The 16568-nt window shown below is 39.2% G+C and overlaps 1 long non-coding RNA gene across 1 annotated transcript; it reads left to right on the top strand.

Annotated features, from left to right (window-relative positions):
- Positions 1–384: 384 nt before the first annotated feature.
- LOC112618116 lies at positions 385–11260 on the top strand. The gene is made up of 3 exons (XR_003118025.1): positions 385–628; positions 8770–8879; positions 11142–11260. It is a non-coding gene; the product is annotated as an uncharacterized LOC112618116 (long non-coding RNA).
- The last annotated feature ends 5308 nt before the right edge of the window (positions 11261–16568 follow it).

The following is a 16568-nucleotide window of genomic DNA, read 5'->3' as shown; positions in this document are numbered from 1 at the left end:
TTTCTCTATATCTCTGATAGTTCAATCTATTTTTAAAATTGCCTTCCTTGTCTCAGAGAGAAAACTCTTTCTCCTTACATTCCAACAATTGTTCCGTGACAGCTCAGTGTTTGTTGGAGACAGGATAAGGATTCTGATAGATCGACCCGGCTTGTACCTTGCAGTGCAGGCTCTTGCCTGTCTGCTGGGACCTAGGGCCGGTAGAGCTGTAACTGCACAGAGAAGACTGCCTGCTTCTTACAGGCTGGTTTTCAATGTCTGGGAGAGTTTAACTCTGCTCTGCATCTTCTGCCTCAGCAGGAATCCTACGTGTATCCTATCCCATTCCTACCAAACCAGTTTAGAACATCAAACATACCCCCACAGTTTGACCCTTTTTGGCAATCTTAGAAACTCAAGCATAGAGTTCAGAGAAATGTGAGCACCTGTATGAAGGGAAGATGGGTACAAAGGAATGAGTGGGGGTTCCTCTTCACCATCCCTAAAACTGTGGCAGTATTTAGCGGCATCACTGATAAGGCCGGTCTCAGAACTGTGCAAACATCTGCTCTGCCTGGCCTCTCAATGAAAAAGCTTCTACCTCTTAACAGATATTTCCACAAACTCGCTGTCCACCTCCCTGTTACAGGTTAGTAAACCGATCAAGCCTTTTATTTGAAAACATGAGGCAACAACTCCTTAGTTAAATAATAAAGAAAATTCAAGATACCAAACACACGCAGAGGAACGAAATAGCTACATCAGAATAACAGATTCTGAGGCAGCATCAGATTCTTTCTGAGCATGTACACAGTTTCAATTGAGTGTTCATTTTCCCTGCAACTCAATTTTCCATCCTGAGTTAAATGTCTAAAGGTAGAAGACAGACAAAGAGATGACTTCCCGGGGTTCCTTCCAGCTTCTAGATCTTGGTGCCTAGAGTTTAAATTATTTTGTTCTTAAAGTGGAACAGCTTATATCTAAAACATTAAGTGTATGATACAGCAGAAGAGTTAATAGTCCTTGAATTTATTACCTCCTTCCCCCTTTCAAGAAATATCTGACATTCTCTTCCAGAGCAGGGGTAATAACCTCATTCCTCTCAGGATCCACAGTGCTAGGCTTAAAGTAGGGGTCTAGCATATCCTGAACTGACTTGAAATCACACATTTGGATCACTTAATAGTTAAGTTCCTTACAAACCTTAAGCATCCAAAGAGGGCTGAGGATACATGTTTGAAATACATTATTTTTAAACGATGTAGATCTATGCATCCTGATGCAGACAGATCTCTAAGAGATCTTGAGGAAAAGAAAGTATGGAACAATACTTTCATCATATGATTCGGATTATGTTGTTTAAAAGAGAAGCAACGCCAAACTATTTGTTCCTTTAGGTCTGTATCTCTGGATGCAGATGTGTCAGAAAAGCAGCAACAACAGGAACGCTATCCAACGCACTGACGGCAGCCTCTAGGAGAGGATGGACTTGGAACTTCATCTGACCTTTGTGTTTTTAACAACCAAAATTTATTAATTCAGGACTTGTGTTCCTAAAAGTAAGCAAAATGAAAAAAGGAGGTATAACAAATTTCTTATCACCAAGAGAATTCAGAAAAAAATAAGTAGATAGGTGAATGTTACATAGTTTATGAAAGCAAGGTGGAAATGCATAAAATCAGAGTGCCGTGGAAAGGATAATGTTGGGGCATTTTTCAAATGCATCTTGTTCTAATGTACTCTGAAAGGTGGTATAAATTAGCAGAAGTCACCCTAATGCACAGCAAATGCAAAAGTAGTGGCATTTGAAGGAGTCACTTATTTTAAAAACAAATCTTAAAGGAACACGTTTAAACAGAAGTTAATATAGATGTGTATTTACATTGAAAAATAATTTTCATTTTTGAAATACATTTCCTTTTTGGAATTTAATAAGCAGGTGAAAGGGATTTAGACTATAAAAGGAAAATTCAACTTAAGTTTTAAAACATTTGATGTTAATGGTTTTTGTGGGGATTTGAAAATTATCTAAAGATTTTGATGAAAATCTCTCCACATGAATATTTAACAAAACATCTACAAAGAGAAATTTTGTCTTGGTTGAAACTGGAATTTTTCCACTCACTCTATCAATATCTTTTTTCTTTATGATTTTGTTTAATTAGTATAATATTATTTTATTGTGAAACATTTCATGGCCACTGCAGAAAATCAGAAAGTACAAAAAGCAAAAAGGAAAAAATGAAAGTATTCATAATTTAACCAGAAATAATTATCTTGGATTATGTTTTTGCTAACCCTCTTATGCATGTATGTATTCACATTAAAAATGATGTTTTTCAAAAACAATTTTAACTTAATGCATTGGAACATTTTTCGTGCTATTGATTATTAAATATTTTAAAACTTGGAGACAAGAAGGCATCCTGGTTATCAAAGTTCTCTAGTTGAAAACTCACTCAATAAAAATCATTTGTAATCTCAAATCACTCACTTCATTTGATCCTCCCAAAATCTGGTGAGGGAGGAGGTGCAGGCACAGTTGCAGGGAATAGAGCCAGAACTGTTAACACTCCTGGTGAGACAGCAAAGTCAGAGAGTGTCCACCAAGTGTCACTTGGACACAAAACGTCCAAGTTCATAATCAGCTGGTGAGTAAAGGAGACAGGACCTGACCCCAGACCTCCTAATAATAAATCCCCAATCCCCTCTTCTGGACTATCACACTGCCATGGCTTTCTCCCTTGTACCATTCAGGATTCTGTCCAAATGGAATCTCCTCAAAACCCCTTTCCTTTCTCACCTTGTTCCTTGCTGTGTCTGTGAGGACCATGACACCAACTTGGTTTCCACCTGTAGCCCAGCGCCAAGCACAGCATCCGGTACATAGTAAATGCTCAACGAAGGTTTGCTGATTGAAGACCACACCATGGCGCCACTGGCTCTCAACACGACCACAGTTTGGAGAGTTGTCAAAAGAGATGACGAACATAGGCTCTGACAAGCTGGCATATCTGTTTAGGTTAATCTGAGTAAACAGACTGAATCAATGTACTGGTTGGATTAAATTAAGTTCCTTATTTTCATCTCTGGGGAAAATCAATAAAACAAAAGAAGATTATGAGAAGCAGATAAAACAACCATTATTGAACTAAAACCCCAAAATAACAGCAGTTGATTTTTCTTAAAGTCTGTTTTAGTGAAGAAGCAAAAAGTTAATCAGTAGTTTTATACTATCTAAATAACCAAATGACAGAATAACCAGACTCTTGTCACTTCCTAATCAGCTATTTCTATGTGTGTGATAGAAAATATTGGAGTACATCTTTGCAGTTTATTTATTATTAATTACTGTCCTTATAAGAATGGACCAATAGGAAGGCCCCCTAGTGGTGAGTTACTGATTACATCGCTTTTTGGTTGGCACATTGAAAATTTTTAACTAAAAACAGTCCTGTACACGGCTGCATTTCTGTTTAAGCAGTATTTGTTAAAAGCACTTTTTTTTTTAAAAAGAAACAAGCTTTTCTCACAAATGTCTAAAAAGTTCTACCTTTGAAACATTTAGTCTAAGAACTCTTCGTCTTTCTCATGTTTACAAGCATAAGTAGTTCCTATATAAAGCTAAAGGAGGGCAAAACTGTATTTCTCTGTCTATCTTCTTGACTACTTGGTCTATTTTAAACTTTTTCTTTTTTCTATTTTCCCCAGTAATATTCACCCAAAGAAATGTGTAGGCACAGTATATTACTATATATTTCATACTGAAATGTCTTTATTAATAACTTTTCTCCAACTTAAGTTAGTCTCACTAGAATAGTAGTATAGCTTTAAGTTGATACATTTGAAAATAATTTATTTGAATAGATGTTTATTTAAAACAATAACTGGATTCATTTTCAAAAATACATGTACAATTTAAATACTGTTGGGGCAAATGTGATGTCACCAGGAATTATAATACTGAAAGAAGTTAGTTCTCAAATCTTAAAAACAAAGCAACAAAAACTCAACTTACGTTTTTAAAAATATAAGATATTTTTACTTTGAAAAATAATGTCAAACTGTATACATTTTAAATATATTTAATTAATATTTATTCTAAAACCCATTTTCTTGAAAATGAAATGTAATATCTAAAGTCTTTCCTGTAATGATAATTATTGTTTTCTGCATTGAGTGGAAACATTTTAATGATCCTTTTAAAGGATGCAGTAAAAACAAAACACGCAACCTTCAACTGATTCCACCTTTGTATAAAGTAACTCTTCTTTTGAGATTCACATTTCATCTGCAGACTGATATGATGCCATGGCATTTCAGGAAATGTAAACACAAACAAAAGATAGTAATGAAAAATGAGCGACTGCTGGGTTTTATTTTGTTATTCTAGTACTCTTCCTCCAGTTTACGCAGCTTATTTTCACTAAACTTTGTTATCTCGTTTTGTGTATTGTATTCCCTTCAATAAATGAGTGGTTTTGATCATTTTTCAAAAATGAAAACGCACATAGGCCATGTATACTCATATTTTTCTGAACCTGGACAGAACTATGCCAAAGAAAAGAGAACACATCTTTCTCTTTCCAAAACATAGCTGTGTTTCATTGCTAAATTTTTATACATCATAATTTCTAGAGACCTCTTTGTAAATTGTCATTAGCAGAAGGTCATTCTGGCCATTTGAATTATTGTGAGATTTTTCATGTACACAAAAAATAGAAAAAGGCTTCCCATTCAGGTATTTCAGTCGCTTTCCTAGTTTTGGTTGATATGATATACTTAACATTGGGGCCATTTGGAGATCACTTGTGACTCAATTAAGGCAAGAATGAAAAACATTTCTTTAAAAGTTCCTTGAACTCAATTAAATGGTATTCCTATCTCCTCCTTCTCCCCTTGCCCTTTTGTAGGAGATGGCATGTTACTATGAAATATTACTGCCTTGCTTTGGCAACTTTATTTTGGGCTTTAGTTGTGGAGGAAGTGGAAAATTTTAAACATTCTAACCAAATGGATTAAAGAGATCACCTCTGTGCTTCCTTTGCCTGGGGTAAAAGGTCAACTCTCACTCACTTCCAATCTCCTACATTCCCTCAGCCAGTCGGCAGTCCCCATGCCATGTTGCATGTATGGACGACAGGCCTTGAGGTCTTTTCTGTTAGAATATATAATCGCCCAGAGTTAGAAGTGGAAAATGGAAGCCTCTGATCATATGCTCACAAAAGGCAATTTCAGTGTCAGACCAGTGGACTGAATAAATATAGAAAGGATTTATTATGAAGTTCTGTAGTGATGCTGGCACCAGCAGCAAACTGCTGGGCAACATTCTATAGCCAAAATCCAGGAACAAGCACAAACATTGAACCACTGTGTTCTCAGTGACAATAAGGAGAGTGGCTTTATGATTGGCTGGCATGGCCACAAAAGACACATGCTGGCATGTTTCAGGACATAAATGATAGACCTGCTGCTGGGAGTTTATAATTATTTAATCAAACCCAGACTGCAGGACCTGGAGACACATTGTTGTCCTCCCAAGAGTGGAAAAAGGACAGAACTCAAACATTGACAGGCTCCAGGGGGACCTGGAGGGGTCTGGGATTGTGGAGGTGTGTGCTTTCCCTGGCCAGCCAGAGACCAGCCCAGGCCCAATAAAGGGTCACTTCCCTTGGGCTACATCTCCCTTGCAGCCAGAGCTGGTAGGAGCTGAGTTACCCATCATCCTCTTGATGTGCTGATGGAAGTGGAATTAATTATATCTCCTTTCATGGAAGGAAACTTATGTCCTGCTCTGAACAGGAAACCACTCATTTGATCCAACTCTTTCTCCAGCACACACACATACACACACACACACGCGCACGTGCGCGCACACACACACACTTACAAAGGACTCCTGGCAGCTGCTTGCATTGTGTGTACATAGTTTTAAATCCTTGAAGACTAAAAAGCTCCACTTCATTCAACCCTCATCCCTGCATTTGGAGAGTAACATGATGGACATGCTGTGGTCATGAAACATCCCATGGCACTGGATGTTTAGAGACGGGGGTCTGGGGTGCAACTGGACTTTGTGCTCCAAATCAGCCTACAATTCCTTCCCAGCCTTATGGAAAAAGAAAGTTGGGGATGGGGATGGGATTGAGGCTTTCACAAGCAATGATTGTGCGTTTTGGTGGAAAGAGAACAAATTACTAAATTAGATTAGCATTATATTTCATTCCTAGCCCCTAAGAGATTTAGAAATTTAAATAAGGTACTCTATTGAATTCGGTTGTTACATGTAAACTTTAAGTTTCTATTTTAATGCCCCAAGAAATAGTGCATGAACTGATGATGTCATGAGGGCATGGATTTTTTTAAGGGATATTAAGTTAAAGCAAACTGGCATTAGAGAAAATGAATTCAATGTAATCTTGATGTAACTAATCAAAGTACCAATTCTTTTATTTCTCTTTCTGTACAGAAATGCTTTAAAGAGTTGCTACTACCAGCCAAGCAAACAGGAATTCCTCCCTATTTCTTCCTCTTTGCAATCCTATGTGTAATCTTCACACTTGGGATACTATAAAACATTTACAGTTATCCAAATCGATATTTTTTTCTCTAAATATGATTTTTTTCTTTAAGTAACTATGAACATTGTACAAGTGGCACATGGATACATTTTCATTGTAAATAAAATGGTGAAAGAAGTGAGAGCCCCCTCATTGCCCCCACTTTGTGGTTCTACTCCCTAACCCCAGAGGTAGCCATCATAATAGATTGGGTGTGTAGATTTCTTTCCCCCATATGTTCGTTCTTTGAAAGGAACAAATTTCAAAAACAAAGTATGGAAAATATTTAACCTTCTGCCACGATTATTAGGTTTTGATGTTTAAGAGGGAAAAATGCCCAAACACATAAAAGTGGAAAATCCCCAAACAATTTGGTAAGATATGCATTGTAGATTTCTTCATTCTGAGAAGTCCTCCAAAGGTTTGACAGACATACTTTTGAACATATGTAAAGACATCTCCACTTTTAGAAAATAAACTAAAAATGAAGTCGATTTAAAAAAAAAATACAAAATCTTTTATCAGTTTCCAAAGGAGGGAAAAAGAATCAGAAGGAAAAAAATTAAACCATATTTCAACTACTCATGTCTTATGTTCAACCAGTTTTGTCTTTTTTTTTTTTTTTTTTTTTTCCCTGCAGTGCACTGGCATAATTCTCAAACAGCTTCAGGAGTCTGGGGATTTTAAACACAGTCTCTTGCCATGATATAAATGTGCATTTAAAAAATTGTTTGTTTTTAGCTGGTATTTTAACAGAATAATAATCTTCCTTTATTCCTTCTTTATATACCTTCAGTAATGCTAAAATAGTGTATATAGCAACTATAATTAAACAAAGATGTGGACTTATTTTATAGGTTGCAGTCAACGTTCTAATTTTGTTTTATAAATGAATTAAGAGGAATTTAAGCTAGCAAAAGAGGTTGAGATGATGGTAATGAACAGTCTGCTTAAGTATAAAATGATCAAGCAAACACAGTAACGAAATTATCCAGAGCATCTTGAATCTTCCCTTTGATGCCCTATGAAGATCCATGGGAATTTCCGTGCTCATGTTGCAAGCACCTCCCCTAACTAATAACTTATTGTTTACAGTTGCTAGCCTGTGCTGAATTTCTGTAAGGGCATTAATTATCAAGAATGCCATTTTCTATTGCCTGTCTGAGTAAGCTCAGAAACAGGACGACATTTTAAATACACCTTTAGGCTATACTCTGTCTTCGCATGATGCTAAATTCAGAGAACAAAGGACAAACCAAACTAAAAAACCACCAAGCCATTTCCTTGGCACCACATAGTCAACTAACCCAGCCAAAGTATGGAAGGCTCACGTTTTATTTGTTGTGTGTGTGTGTGTGTGTGTGTGTGTGTGTTTTTAAATGAGATCCAGAGAGAGAGAGAAAGAGAAAAGAGAGAAAATTCTGTAGCAAGAAGACACATGGTAATTCTACTTAGAGGGTGCTGTGGGTGAAATGAAATACCCAGTCCTTGCCCATGAAGAATACACAGCCTGGTACAGAAGACTAGATACATTGCATAAGATGAAAACATAATTCTGACCACAGTCAATAGAATGAGATTCATACAGTAAAGTTCTAAAGAAACTTCATGGAAAGAACTATTTCCATGGTGTGTGTGTGTGTGTGTGTGTGTGTGTGTGTCTGTTGTGCTGTCTGTCCATCTTTAACAGGAAAATGGAATTGAGTGATAGTTCAGTGATTTTCAACTCAGCCATTTTTCTTATTTTAAAGAAAGGTTTCTCTAAATATTAACAGCTTCATTAAACACATTCCCTCAATAAGCGTTTCTTCAACAATTGTAATGTTCCAGCAATATATTGGTGAGAGAAGTAACAATAATCAATAGGACAGGTACAGTTTGAACGACATTTGATAGAAAAGGAATATGAGGCCCAGTATAACATGTTCTGACAATAATAATTTTAATCTGGAAATCTTCCTACGCATTATTAGTGTTGCAGGGGAGTTTGAAAATAAGAGGGCAGTACAGAGATGGAGAGGGCTCACTCATCAAGTTTGGGAGACAGAAGGTAACAGAGGGGGACACTCGAACATGGCAGTAAGTGCAGGAACTCTTACAGGTGGACAGGAGTTATCAAGGGAAGGGACGAGGGGAGGAGCTAAGCTGGGGCACATGTAGAGGAAGTCCAATACTCACATCAATGGGAAATAATGTTTGACCAGTGTTATTGTTTTGTTTGCTTGCACAGCATAAGTCGTACTTCTTTGTCCCTTTCTGGAAATCATGAATGTGAATGTCATTTGCAGCACGCATTTGTATAGCGGATGGAAGTTCTCCATGGACCAGGCTTTCTCCAAGGTAAATCACTGCTATAACACCAGGATAGACAACCACATCTGGCTCTGAATGGGTGTCAGTAAATATAAATGTGGAAGTGTATCCACCGAGTACAGTCAAAATGTGATTCCCTTTAGTTTGAATTCATTGTTGCTGAGTTTACTGAAGTAAAGGGAAAGAATTCTCTACAATTTTCTATTCTGGTACCACAGGAAGTAATTAAAACCCCTACTTGAGGGGAATGTCTGTTTTTGGCCTTGATCTTGTCACGTTGCCTAAAAAGAGTTTGGCGTCAGGATGAATTTCAGAGGCCACAGGCCAGTGAGTGTATCCAGTCCTGTTGGTGGCCCTGCCTTAGGTGGGTGAACACACCTGTGGAGGTGTCAGTGAGTTCTTTAATATCACCGGGCTTTTCCTCAAATGGAGAGAGACTTGTTGAAAAAGATAAGAAATGTTTTTGTAAAATTCGCCTAAATGTGGCTCCTTTCTTTATTAGAAATATAGTAGTTTCATTTCAAAGGAGAAAACTCTGTTGCCTATTCTTCAGTGTTGAACAGCTGAGGTGGCATTTATGGGTTCTAGATCAATATTATAAAGTTAAACATGAACGCTGATCGTCTTCTTTTAGCTTTAACCAACCAGTGTAGCTAATTGGCTGAACTAGACTTTGCACTGAGTTTCCTTTGAGTTAAAGGAGAGCCGGGTGAATCTTCCCAAGAGAAGAACATCTCAGATTTCTGCCCAAACTCTGACCTACCTCATTGCTAGAGGCTATTAAAAGAATAGAAAATTTCAACTTTTATAGCATGAACTTCCTTTAGAGCTTCCAGTAAGACTTCTGTGCAATACCAGCCATAAAGGAGAAGGGGAAGGAAATTGGAAAATAAGGGCTAAGAAACTAGATAGGGGATGGCAAGTAAATATCAACTCTGATTGATTAATGGTTGCTGCTAGGAGCACTGGGTGGGAAGGATCAGAAAGTTGCATCTGGGGTCATTGGAAAGAGCACCATGATTGATGATCACTGTCTGCCTTAGCTACAGAGTGGGATATAGGCCCAGATGCAATGACTTGCCCTCACCAATAGTTGATAACATCCCTCTGACTCACACGTCCTATGAGTCTACATAGGCAGAATTTTCATTTAGAAATAATAGATACTTTTTCAAAGATATAAGGATATCAAAGATTGCAGATTATAGAAAATTAGTGGCCCAGACCAAGCCCTTTCTTTAAGACTGCTGAGTCTACTGGGGAGGCCAATAAGCACGTAACTAAATAGACTAGAAGACCAAATATAGGGGTCCAAAAGTGACTAATTCTAAGTAGGTTTGGATGTGGTTTGTCCCTGCCAAAACTCATGTTGAAATTTAATGGCCAATGTAGTGCTGTTGCGAGGTGGTACCTTTAAGAGGTGATGAGGTTTTTTTTTGTTTTGTTTTGGTTTTTGTTTTTGTTTTTTTGTTTTTTTGAGACAGAGTCTCTCTCTGTCTCCAGGCTGGAGTGCAGTGGTGCAATCTCGGCTCACTGCAACCTCTGCCTCCCGGGTTCAAGCAATTCTCCAGCCTCAGCCTCCCAAGTAGCTGGGACTACAGGTGCATGCCACCACACCTGGCTAATTTTTGTATTTTTAGTAGAGACAGGGTTTCACCATGTTGGCCAGGATGTTCTCAATCTCTTGACCTCGTGATCCGCCCACCTCGACCTCCCAAAGTACTGGAATTACAGGCGTGAGCCACCGAGCCCAGCCGGTGATTAGGTTTTTAAGATGGATTTCTTGAGAGGCTGGGTTAGTTTTCCTGGGAGTTGATTTGTTCTCATGAGAGACAGAGCTTCTCCTTTCTTCTGCTTTCTGCCATGAGTTGAAGCAGCTTGAGGCCCTCACCAGATGGGCTGCCAGATCTTGGACTTCCCAACCTCCAGAACCATGAATGAAATAAGCCTCTTTTCTTTAGAAATTACACAATCTTACATATTCTGTTATAGTAACAAAAATGGACTAAGGTAGCATGGGGAAAATGTTCTGGAAAGGAGGGAATCAGAACTTGGCTTTAAAGGTTGAATAGTGGTCCAAAAGGCACAAGGGACAGAATTCCCTGCAGCAGGAACCCAGATGAGCAAAGGCCCTGAGATGGAGAAGGTCATGGTACATTTGGAGTCCTGAATTTGCTGAAGCAGCAGAAGAAAACAGTGAAGTCTTGGAGGGACGATGGAGGTGGAAGAGGGAGCTGCAAACATAGCCAGGACCTTAAGAACTACAAGAATTTGAATTTTATTCTCTAGGCAATGGGGAGCCATGGAAATCTTTGAAGCAGAGGAGTGTTCTACTCAGAACTGTTCTATTAAATGATTATTGTGCAGCGGGGTGGAAGCTGGATTAGCAGGAGAAACCCTGGAGACAAGGAAATTCAATTTAAAGTCTACTGCAAGAGGTAAGGAGGGCTTGACCAAGGTCAGGGTCAGACGCTCTAGAAAGAGGAGGTTGGGCACATGCCCCTGTGGGAGGGGAAGCTAGGGCAGCAGTGGCAGCCATCTCTTGTGTTCCAGGCCAGCAGGGTCTCTCTCTCAGTCCCAGACCCACACTGTGCTTCAGTAGGGGGCAGGAGGGCAAGGGATCTTGCTCTGGGGGAACAGGTCAGCAGGCTTCTGTTCTGAGAAAAATATGCTGACCTTTATCTTTTTCCTAGCGCCTTGGCACCAACATGACCCTGACCGACATTTTCCTTTTTAGTCATGGCTGTACTTTTCCATTTAAATAAGATGCAAGCCCAGCTCCATGGGGATTCCAGGGAGTCTGGAAAGGTGAAGTCATCTCCTGCCTTAGGATACAGCAGGCACATTATTGCTCTGTTTTCAATCCTAGAATCTGGAAGTTGGGGAAGATCTTAAACATCCCATCTGACTTCCCTTGGGCAAGAAAGAAAAGTATGCAAACAGACCATCAACAGTGCCAATGGGCCTCTGGTGGTGAGGAAGACACAGAGGTTTGATGTGGGGAGCAGGGAAATAAAACTTCATGCCCTGTCCGTACTGTGGCTGTCCTTAAACCACAGCTACAACAAAGAAGCCCATGTTTATTAGGCTGTATTTGGGGAGGGAAGCAAATTGGCACTGGATTGTCTCAGACCAATAAAATATTAAATTACTATAGAAATAATACCTTGTCATGAAAGGGATCCCCTTTCATGTTAATACTTGCGTATCAAATTAGGCTAATGCTCTATTAGGCTGTTACAATACTGTGCTGATCTGGAGAGTGAATGAACTTAGATATGCATATTAGTATTTAGCTAAAGTAATACAACCCACAGCCAAATGCTCCACCAACTATGAGCCTGATGTTCCTAACATGGTTGTAATTTACTGCAAATGTCTCCTCCAAGTCAGTGTCCTTAGGAATTTTTATTGTCATAGTCCCTCAGTGTCAGGTCTTCCTGCTGTTGACTTAAATCATGGACATTTTAATCTATATTCAGATTCAAAATTAAACACATTTTGTAGCATGCTCAGATGGTTCTGATGTTGTACAAGGGAATGTCTTTATTCCTTTGAGACATCTGGAGCTGGCCACCAGTCCATGTGGCCAATCCCTTTCTTGCCCTGTCCAGATGTTCCACCTTAAAGAGTGTTGCTATGTCTGAAGCACACCAGCCTGATTCAGGAGCTTAGTATGTGGAAAGAGTCAAAAGGTCTCTTTTCACAGATCCGTTGTTCACTGCCCCTTTCCCAAAGAACAGGGAAAGGCTATGAGGAGGATAGAGTGACTGAGCCTGTCTCTCTGTCTCACTCACAGATGTGGATATCCATCTAGGCTTTCTTTTCTAAGCCCTCTGCAATCCATCCTGGGGTGGGGGTATTTGTAGTACAAGGACATTATTCTGAAATCTGTCAGTCTTCATGTTAAGTGGATTCTTATATGTTCAAGCCTTGCTTATTTTAAAGTAAATTTATGTGTGGTCATAAGAGTGTTCTGAGACAGGGAGATTACTCCCGGAGCCATTCACTCTCTCAGAATGAATGGAAAGTGGGGCAGTTTGGCTTGGCAGTTCCTGAGATGGGAGAGTTCCTCGGGGGCGTTAGCCACCTGTCCTGGTAGATGAAGGGTCTGGGACTGGTTAGACTTGTCCTAGTAGCTGCAATCCTACACAGGATTCACCTAGCACAGTTGTACCCGAACTATGGACTGTGGACCAGCAGCACCAGCATCAACCAGGACTAGGTTAGAAATGCCATCTCTGGTTTCATCCCAGATCCCCTGAATCAGAGTCTTCAAGCATCAGGTCCAGGAATCTGTATTTTTAACAAGCTCTCCAGGTGGTTTTATGAATGCTAAAGTGTGAGAAGCATCAATCTAGAATGTGGAGTTTGTCATACCCTCAAACTATGGTTCAAAACAAACTTGCCCATCGCCCCGATATAGTCATTGCCATGACAGCCTCTTTCACTTCCAACCTGTATGTTTTAGAAACTTAACCATGAATGAAGCCCAAGTTCACATCCTTTCTCAGCTCCTGACAGTCTTTCACAAGCTGCCGGGATTCTTCAGAATTACTAGTTTAAAATATAGGGCTGGGAATATGGTATGGAATTAAACATAAATACATTCCATAGTCAAAGACTCATGACACCCACAAATGTGCTGAAAAAGATTTATTTTCAACCAACAATATTTTACATTTTGATAAACTGTTTGAAAAATGTTTCTAAAGCTTATTATAACAGATCATGTCATTTTCTCTGCTTACTCAGTGGAGTAAAGGGTAGAGCTGACATTGCTCCCGTTTGATAGAAAAGGAATCTGAGGCTCAGTAGAACATGTTCTGAGAATAATAATTTTAATCTGGAAATCTTCCTATGCATTATCAGACTTCACACTGGGCATGGCGGGTGGATCACCTGAGGTCAGGAATTCAAGACCAGCCTGGCCAACATGATGAAACCCTGTCTCTACTAAAAAAAAATAAAAATAAAAATACAAAAATTAGCCGGGTGTGGTGGCACATGCCTGTAATCCCAGCTACTTGGAAGGCTGAGACAGGAGAATCACTTGAACCCGGGAGGCGGAGGCTGCAGTGAGCTGAGATCGCACCACTGCAATCCAGCCTGGGCAACAAGAGCGAAACTCCATCTTAAAAAAAAAAAAAAATTCAAAACCTTTCTGGTGGAGTGCCTTGCTAAGGTCCACAGTCAGGAGGAAGGTCTGTCTATTGAATCAGATTAGTCTGTCCTCTGGCATTCCATCTATGGGAACTTTCAACCCCACATGAAGTGGGAGGTCCATTTCCCACACAGGCAACAGGGACAGAAGGGGTACATTCTTCATTTTTTGGAGTTCCACCAGGCACCAGGACCATCTTTCAGTGAGCAGATGACCCAATACCCCACTGGAAGCCCAACAGTGTTTTGATTTTAATGACTCCTAAGCTGAAGATGTCCCAGTTAAACCAAAGCTGGGCAACCACTCAGCAGTCGGTTAATACTTAGACCATTTAGTCATTTGAAACAATGCAATTAAGGATGAATCATGGCTCAGTAACCTAAACAAAATCAAATTAACAAATGAGCAGCACTCCCTTTGGTCTGGGAGGCTAATTCATAACCTCCCACCTCAAAGTTCCCTGAACCTTTTATAGATTTCAGGGCACCCAGACTCTGAACGCCTTCCCATTTCAGCACAGACTCAGTTGTGGCTCCTGGGTATACAGCTGATGACTAAAAGGAGAGGGCACTCTGAAGGGGCTGGCCATGGGCACTGATATTATAGGGAAGTGGATATTTGTGTAGACATTGGGATCGCACAGACTACAATGTGAGTCCCAGCTCTACCCTTTACTACTAGCAAAGTGAATTTGGATGAGTTATTTAATCAGTTTTCCTGTCTGAAATATTGAAATAAGAATAGTAACTTGTGTGTGTGTGTATACAAGTATGTGTATGTGTGTGTATATATATATGTGCGTGTGTGTTAGTACATATATATATATATATATATATATATATATATATATATATAACCACACACACATATACTACACATTATCCAGTAAGGATAATTATTAATCTGTTATGCTTTTGAATCAAGTCTAAAATACCATTACAGAAGCATAACTCATTACCAGATAGTTTCCTACACTAGATGTAAAACTCCAGTTTTCCAATGTGGTGAAACCCCGTCTCTACTAAAAATACAAAAATGAGCCAGGCCTGGTGGCCTGCGCCTGTAATCCCAGCTACTCAGGAGGCTGGGGCAGGAGAATCACTTGAACCTGGGAGGTGGGGGTTGCAGTGAGCCAAAATCACACCATTACACTCCAACCTGGGCGACAGAGTGAGACTCCGTCTGAAAAAAAATAAAACAATAAAACAAAAAAACAAAAAACTCCAGTTTTCCTCTTGATATGAAACTATGATAATTAATGTATTTGAAACTGGAGATTTCAACAGGATCATAGAAACCTGGAATGTAAAAGAAGTTTACCTGTTTTTTTTGGGCTTTTAGTAATAATTTCTATATTTTAACTTTTGTGGGTACATAGTAGGTGTGCATAGTTACGGGGTACATGAGGTGTTTTGGTATGGGCATGTAATGCACAATAATCATATTATGTAAAATGGGGTATCAGTCCTCTCAAGCATTTATCCTTTGTGTTACCATCAATCCAATTATACTCTTTTAGTTATCTGAAAATGTACAATTAAATTACTATTGGCTATAGTCACCCTGTTATGCTATCAAATACTAGAGCTTATTCTTTCTATTTTTTTTTTTTTTTTTTTGGTACCCATTAACCATCTCCATCTCCCTGGCATCCTCTCACCACCCTTCCCAGCCTCTGGTAACCATTCTTCTACTCTCTTCTCCATGAGTTCAATTGTTGTGATGTTTAGATCCCACAAATAAATGAGGACAAGCAATGTTTGTCTTTCTATGCTGGGCTTATTTCACTTAGCACAATGACCTCCAGTTCCATCCATGTTGTTGCAAATGACAAGATCTCATTCCTTTTTCATGACTGAATAGTACTCCATTGTGTGTAAGCATGATATTTTCTTTATCCATTCATCTGTTGATGGACACTTAGGTTGCTTCCAAATCTTGCCTATTGCCAACAGTGCTGCAACAAACGTGGGAGTACAGATGTCTCTTCAATACACTGATTTCCTTTCTCTGGGGTACATACCCAGCAGTGGGAGTGCTGAATCATATGGTAGCTCTGTTTTCAGTTTTTTGAGGAACCTCCAAACTGTTCTCTATAGTGGTTGTACTAATTTACATTCCCACCAACAGTGCACGAGGGTTCCCCCTTCTCCACATCCTCATCAGCATTTGTTAGTGCCTGGCTTTTGGATATAACCCATTTTAACTGGGGTGAGATGATATCTCTTTGTAGTTTTGATTTGCATTTCTCTGATGATCAGTGACGTTGAGCATCTTTTCATGTGCCTATTGGCTACTTATGTCTTCTTTTGAGAAATATCTATTCCAATATCTTTCTCCTTTTCAAATTGAATTATTAGAGTTTTTACTATAGAGTTGTTGAGTTTCTTATATATTCTGGTTATTAATCCCTTGTCAGATGGGTAGTTTGTAAATATTTTCTCCCATTTTGCGGTTGTCTCTTCACTCTGTTTTTTGTTTCCTTTGTTATGCAGAAGCTTTTTAACTTGATGTGATCCCATTTGTTCATTTTTGCTTTGGTTGCCTGTGTT

The sequence above is a fragment of the Theropithecus gelada genome, chromosome 2, assembly GCF_003255815.1.
Source record: "Theropithecus gelada isolate Dixy chromosome 2, Tgel_1.0, whole genome shotgun sequence".
Classification (NCBI taxonomy): Eukaryota; Metazoa; Chordata; class Mammalia; order Primates; family Cercopithecidae; genus Theropithecus; species Theropithecus gelada.
The sequence above is the reverse complement of the archived record's forward strand: the minus strand, read 5'-3'. Positions and strand labels throughout refer to the sequence as shown.